An 8,178-nucleotide genomic window follows, 5' to 3' on the forward strand; every position below is an offset into this window, starting at 1 on the left:
CTTCGAATCTCTTCGCTTATCTCCCCGTTGCGGCTTTACTGTGGATACAGTACTCCTGGGAAACTATCGACCCGGCTTGGCAATTCAAGCTTATCTGGGCATCGGTCGGGAATCGGAAGGTGTCCGAATTGTGTTAATTAGTTGGTATCGGTGTGGAGAGTCTTGACCAGATATGTATGGTGTCTCTCCGTGTGGTAGTCATTTTAACGCACGATTGTATAGGTACAGATCTCGACCCGATCGAATCTTGATATTGCATCTGACGAACCATTGCCTTCCGTTTTATGGCTACCACTGCGAAAGCGCCTCTGTCACTGAATTCGACTTGGAGGTACCACTTCAAGCTATACACAACAACACCACCTGATGGCGGCTAAAGACAATTCCGCGGCAACCGTGGTGGAGGAAATCTCTGCGATTGCTATTGCTATACGTAACGTGCGCCGATAAGTTAGTGGGGCAGGATTGGCCTTAAGCTTATTCGAGGCTTAACAACCTTCCCTTTAGTCTCCAGGCTGCGTACGGATCATTCCCTGGCCAATCGCCTACCCATCTTGCGTTGAAGAGGATGGGAGACCAAGACAGAAATCAGTCTTTTTAGAGCAAAGTTGGACATATCCAGAGTGACACTGCAGGACACGCTCGGCCTCATGTACTACGAAAGTACATATAGGTTGAATTAGTCCAACCATTTTGATCCCTGAGTCTTTTATTCCTGATTGTCAACGACGCACGATTGAACATGCAACAGGTCCTTCCCCGGACTTTTCCGAGGACTGAAATCAGAACAGATTGAACTAGTCGTAGCTAAATATCAACGAAATGAGGCTACTCAGGAGATGGCTTCGGGACTTGAGATGTTGATTCCTTGGTGTTGACTGTGTTGGTTACTAACTGACTTCTCTGTGTGGGGGAAACTCGCTTATAGGCCTAAGTCACGTGGCCAGATTACTCAGGCGCTGATACTAAAGTGCCACTGGGCCGTTACCAGCAGAGGCATTGATGCCAGGAAGGCGGCCAGCAGCCCCTTGTGAAGTTGTGAGCAATTAAGAAATTACCCCTACAGAGGGCTTTACAGAGGTAACTCAATCCAGTCTTCTTTTCGTCCGCGGTGGAATTACGGGCCCCACTCGAAGGGCGCTATGGAACACTGGCGTACTTAGTACCAGAGGATATTGCGAGATGTTGACAATATATGTATCTAGACCTACACAGCATCTGTGCTCAAATGTTTGATTATAGAAAGCCTTTCATGGTGTTCTGATCTAGCCACTTTTTTTGCCCTATCTTCTTATCCCACATACACAAGTTATACGATATACCATCCAAGAGGATATTATTACACTACTATTGCGGTTCAGGTTGGTAGAAAGTATTTATAATTCCTAGGTGCTATACTTAACAACTCTGATATCCCATGTTTTAGCAACGTTCACGAGGAGATGTATTAATGTAATATCTGTAAGAGGGTTAGAGCGTCTCGGTAAAGACTTCAGGTGAGAGTCCTCCTAGAAGTCAATAACTCATCTATCAGAGTTCAATCCGTAACTAGCGCGCACGATTAAGGAGGTTCTCATGTCCAGTGAGATGCTGCTATTGCTCTCGAGTATAGAAATGGCGTTATATGGATGGTGTCTTCTAAGAACCACCATCTTAGGTTAGAGCTCGATTTGGCGAGTCCGATTCACTTTTACTTCGGCGTGTTCACGGTCTTATACTTGCTCCGCCAGAGTTCGATATACTGCCATACTGCCATTAGCCACAGGTGTAAATACGGGTATAGCTATTAACTTATCTCTTTCTTTGCACTACCAGTTATTTTTGATATATCTTACTAATCTGTTAATGTGGCTTCTTAACAAACTTTATGTGGTAAGCTCTATTAACTGGAGATCTTGTATATTGGTAAGCTTTATACTAAAGTAGTTATACAAGGTATCGGAGTTAGACATGGCAGAACTAGCTCGATAACTCGAGGCTCACCCGGCCAGCTTGCTGATTAAGTAAATTAAGTCCTACTCAACTGTCATGGTTAACCCGCGCAACCGAGTGGTTACCGTGACGGAACACCCATGCCTTAGTCATGAAATAATTATAATGTCAATGATTTAGTAGAATCTGTATTTTAAATATCTAGGCCTTACTATATTCTAAGAAGATAAAAATTAATCTATATCTATATAATACCAGTACTTTAATTTTATACCTAACTGATTTTTTCTCTTTATAATTTTAATTCTTTTTTTTTAGCTACCTATAGAAGAAGAGTATAGGATATTATTTTAATAACTATATTCTAGAAATAATTCAGAATTAGAAACTTCTTTTATAAATATTAAATCTTCTATTCTAATTATCTATAATTTATCAGTAAAGAACTTTATTATAATATAAAATATTATTAATAAATTTTAAGATTATTAATAATTATAGTAGTAAACTACTAAATTAAGATAAAAGATTTAGTAATATAATATTAATCTTATATTAAATTATTAGTAAAAAACTTTATTACCTTTAAATAATTTAAAATCAGATATTAAAATTAAGAATATTCTTTAATTTAAATTATTTTTTAATATTTAGAAGTAATAAGAATAGTTCTATAATTTAAATTATAATTTTTAAAAAATATCTTCTAAATTTAATACTAATTATTAAAAAATTCTTAAAGCTATTAACTATATAAGTATTATCTACTAATAAAAATAATATTAATATCTTAAAGAATTATCTTTAGAATAAAAAAAATTTATTAATTATTTATAATTTTTTTTTATTAAATAAACTTTTTTTTATAAGAAATACTACTATATTTAAACTAGATATAATAAATTAATTTAAATAAATATAATAATAAAATAATTAAGATTTATATAAGTTTTATACTTATCTTAATATATTAGAATAGTATTTTTTTAAAATAATAAAAAAAAATAGAGTTTTATTTTTTTTATTAAACTACTCCTTAATTTTAATTAATATATTAAAAAATATATTTACTAATTATCTGAAAAATATAATAAGATAATATTAATTATTATTTATTATTAGAATCTATATTTACAGCAGTAAAAAAAAATAAAAATAAAAAAATTTAAATATATTATAAAAATAATTTTACTTTAATAAAAAAATATAAAGATCTCTAAAATCTTATATTCTTAATTAGATTTAAAAATAATTATATTATTATCTATATAATAATACTAAATATCTTATAAACCAGTATTCTAAAAAAAATAAAAAACTTAACTAAATCTAGAGATTATAAGCTAAAAAAATTAATTTAGAAAATTAATTAAAATTAAAATTTTACTTCTTATCTTAATCTAATTTTTTAAAATAAATATAGCTAATAAAGCCTTAGTACTTATATAAATATTAAATATTAGTAAAATATTTATAGATATAGATACTAGTATTAAATATAATATTATTAATATCTAATTTATATAATATTTTTTCTTTACTAAAATTTTATTATAATCCTTAAATTTAAAAGTTATTAATAATAAAATAATTCCTAGTTATAGAATATAAAATATCTCTATTAAAATAATTAATTTAAAAAACACTTAATAGTAGTTTACTAAATTTTATATAATAATTTATTATAATTCTAATAATATCTTTATTTTATTATTTATAACTATTATTAATAATTATAAAATTTATTTAAGTTTATAGAATAAGATATAATAATTTAAGTTCTATAATATATAAGAATTATATTCTTAAAAATTTACTAAAATATATTAAAATTATATTTATATATATACTTTAATTAAATTACCAGAGAAGTTATAGCTATTTATAAAAAATAAAATATTAAAATATTTATAAAATAATAATATTCTAACAGAATTTTAGGATTTTTAGGATATTTTTTTTAACTAGTTTAAATTATTATTTAACTACTATAAGAATAATTATACTATTAATTTTATTAATAATAAAAAATCTTTATTTAGTTCTATTTACTCCTTATCTAAAAAAGAATTATTAGTTTTAAAATAATATATTAATAAAAACTTAGAAAATAAAAAAATTTAATTATCTAAAAATCCTACAAGATCCTCTATTTTATTTATATTTAAAAAAAATAAAAATTTATATTTTTATATAGATTACTATAACTTTAATAAAATTATAATTAAGAATTATTATCTTCTTTTATTTATTACAGAAATCCTTAATTATTTTATAGAATATAAATATTTTAGTAAAATTAATATACAGAATACTTATTATTAAATTTATATTAAAAAAAATAAATAAAAGATTATATTTTAAATATATTATAATTATTTTAAATATTTAATTATATTATTTAATTTAACTAATATCTCTATCTTTTTTTAAAATTATATTTATTCTATATTATATAATATTCTTAATATTATTTATATTATTTATTTAGATAATATTCTTATCTTTTTAATAATAAAATCTAATTATATTAAATATATTAAATAAATTCTGAATTAATTAAGAAAAATAGATTTATATATTAAAATTTTAAAATACTTTTTCTTTTAAATCTAGATTAAATTTCTTAATTATATAATATTTCTTTAAGATATTACTATAAATTCTTAATAAATTAATATTATTATTTTCTAATTATTATTAAAAAGTTTTTATAAAATATAAGTTTTTCTTAAATTTTATAATTTCTATTAATAATTTATTTATAATTTTTTATTACTTACCTTATCTTTAACTAATTTATTATAAAATAATTAAAATAATAAGAAACCTAGTTTATATTATTTTATACTTAATAAATAACTAGTATTTTATTAATTTATTAATATATTCTAAAAAATATTATTATTTTATTTTTTTAATTCTAAATTATTAATCTAAATTAAAACTAATATCTATAAAAGTATAATTATTAATAAAAAATCTATATTTATTAATTAATTCTGGTTAGATCTCTATTTCTAAATTAAAATAAAAAAAAATTATTAATAGTATTCTATTCTTAAACTAATAATTAAATTAAAAAAGTAAATTAAGTCTTAGAATACTATTTAAAATATTTTATTATAGAAAACTAAGACTACTAGATTAATATACTATTTAAAACTAAATTTATTTATAATAATTATAAAAATATATTAACTAAGATTATTTTTTTTAAAATTCTTATAGATTATATACCAGAGTTTTAATTATAGATTAAAAATAATTTTATAAAAGTAGAGATATTATCTACTATTAAAAAACTAGAAAAACTTAATAATTTTTAAGAAAATCTATATTAAAATTAGTAAAAAACTACTAAAAAATAAGTACTTTACTATAATAATTATTATAATATTCTATTTTTTAAAAAAAAAGAAATAAAATAATATATATTTTTAAAAGAGATAACTTAGTTAAATTATTTATTAAAAATCTAAAGTTTAAAAAAATAATTTATAAATTAATATCTAAATTTATTAAATTATTCTAAATTATAAATATAATTAAAAAATAAATATTTTATTTATATCTACTAGTAAAATATAATTATTTATATAATATTTTCTATATATCTCTTCTAGAATCTTAGAAGATTAAGAAAAATAAAACTAAATTATTATCTATATCTAATCTAGATAATAATAATAAATAGAAAGTAGAATAAATACTAGATAATCTAATATTATAAAATAACTAGTTTTACTTTATAAAATAGAAAAAATAGTTTTTAGAATATAACTAATAATTATTAATTAAAAACTTAGTAAATATCCTATAAAAAATATATAAATTTAAGAAAGTAAAATCTAAGAGAAAGAAAACTAAATAATAAATAAATTATTATATAATACTTATATAATTTACTTCTAGAATAATTATAAAATTAGATAATATAATATAAATATTACTAGTAATAATTTTTTTATAATTTTTATATTTCTAGATACTAATAACCTAGTACTTAATAATATTCTTTATATAAAAAATAAAAATATAGTAGAATACCTTTATCTTTCTTATAAAATTAAAAAAATATTATATTTAGTAAAGTATTTACTAATAATATTAATTTTCTTAATATATTTTATTATCTTAACTAGATTTAGTTATTTAAGGTCTTAGCTGGATCCGGCTATTAAATTTATAAATATATATATAATATATATAGAGACTAATAATAAAATAATATAATATAAAATCTAAGATATATAATTATAAAGAAAAATATAAAATAATAATATATTATATTTAGTTAAACTACAGATATATTTACTATATAATTTAAAATATAAGTATAATTAATATTTATTTAGTAATAATAATAAAAAAAAATTATATAATAAAATATTATTACTAGTAAAATATTATTAAAGTAAAAAAATATCTATAAATTATATATAATCTAGATAGGAAAATTCTATTTTATTTTATTAATTATAATCTTCTCTACTCTATTTCTATTAATAAAATAATATATAATTTTAGTAATTATAGTATCTAAGTAAAAAATAATAATATAAATCTAAAATAAATAGCTGGTATTATCTAATAAAAATATTAAAAATTTATAACTAATTCTAGTCTAAATTATAAAAATATAATAAGATTTAATCTAATTATAATAAATATTTATATTTTTCTATTAAATTATTAGTAAAACTAACTTAAATTATAAAGAATATCTATAGTTATAATTTTTTTAGTAACTACTATTAACCTATATTTAAAATAATAAATATATTTTATATCTATAAATATTATAATAAAAAAATATATAATAAGATTATATAATTTACAGATAATAAAGTTTTATTTTTTATTATTATTATATTAAAAAAAATTAAACTACTTAAAAATTATTATTAACTTCTTAATATTTTTAAGTATTCTAGCTATAATTTATAATATAATTAATTAAATTCTTTTACTTAATATAGAAGAATTTATAATAGTATAATTAATCTTTTTTATAATATATTAGTAATATTTTATATTTAATATTATATTAAAATAATAATTAGATTTAAATAATTTATTTATTTCTATATTAAACTACTTTATTAAAGTTCTAAGATATTTTAAATAAAATAATATCTCTGGATTAAGGAGTACTATAAATAAAGAATAATAATTTATATAAATAATTATTATAATAAATAATAGATTTTATATTTATTTATTAATTTCTTGGTACTGCTAAATAATAAAGAATATAAAATAATATTTATATATATTTTAATAAATATTTACTAATAAAAACTACTTAAAAATAAGTATTTTATAATAAAAAAATAATAAAATCTAGAAAATTATAATATTAATAAAATAAAAAAGAGAAAAGAGAAAAATATAAAAAAACTATTATTATTATAATAGAAATAATATTATATTTCTAAAATAAAAAAGTATTATTAGAGATATATTAATTTAATATAAATTAATATTATTATTTTTTACTATTAGTTACTATACCTATAAAAATAATTAATCTAACTATTAAATTAATAGTATTATACTACTATCTTACAGCTAAGAATAATTACTATTAAAAAAAAACTAAATTATTATAATTAATTTATATAACTAAATAATTACTATAACAGAATACCTATATTTTAGTTATAAAATAATTATAATATTAATAATTTAGTAGAATTTATATCTTAAATATCCAGGCCTTGTTATACTCTAGGAAGGCAAGAATTAGTCTATATCTATATAATACCAGTACTTTGATTCTACACCTAGCTGACCTTTTCCCTTTACATCAACTGCTTAGTAAGTATCTAAAAGAGTAGTAGATAAAAGAAGTATAGGTCTTAAGTAGTTATAGAGTATTATTAATCTTATAAGTAAAGCCTTTTTAGTAAATACTTAGATTAATAGTATTAATACTTAAGAGTATATTAATATTAGGAAGTTTAAGTTAAATATAAAATAATTATTAAAATAGGATTTAATATTTTTTAAAAACCAGGAAAATAACAGGTACAGTGGTATACTAGTAAGATAAAAATAAAATATATAATATCAGTAGTATATATTTTATTTAAGTTATATAACTAGATTATATAAACTTAGATAAGTAGTCAACATAGTAATTACTTCTCTAGTATTTAGTCCCGGAGTAATCCGGGATTACTCAAGAATTACTTAAAATATATACTTTTATACTTCTTTTATGCTCCCGGCTGCTCAGTA

Source organism: Aspergillus homomorphus (assembly GCF_003184865.1).
Source record: "Aspergillus homomorphus CBS 101889 unplaced genomic scaffold BO97scaffold_2, whole genome shotgun sequence".
In the NCBI taxonomy this organism is placed as follows: Eukaryota; Fungi; Ascomycota; class Eurotiomycetes; order Eurotiales; family Aspergillaceae; genus Aspergillus; species Aspergillus homomorphus.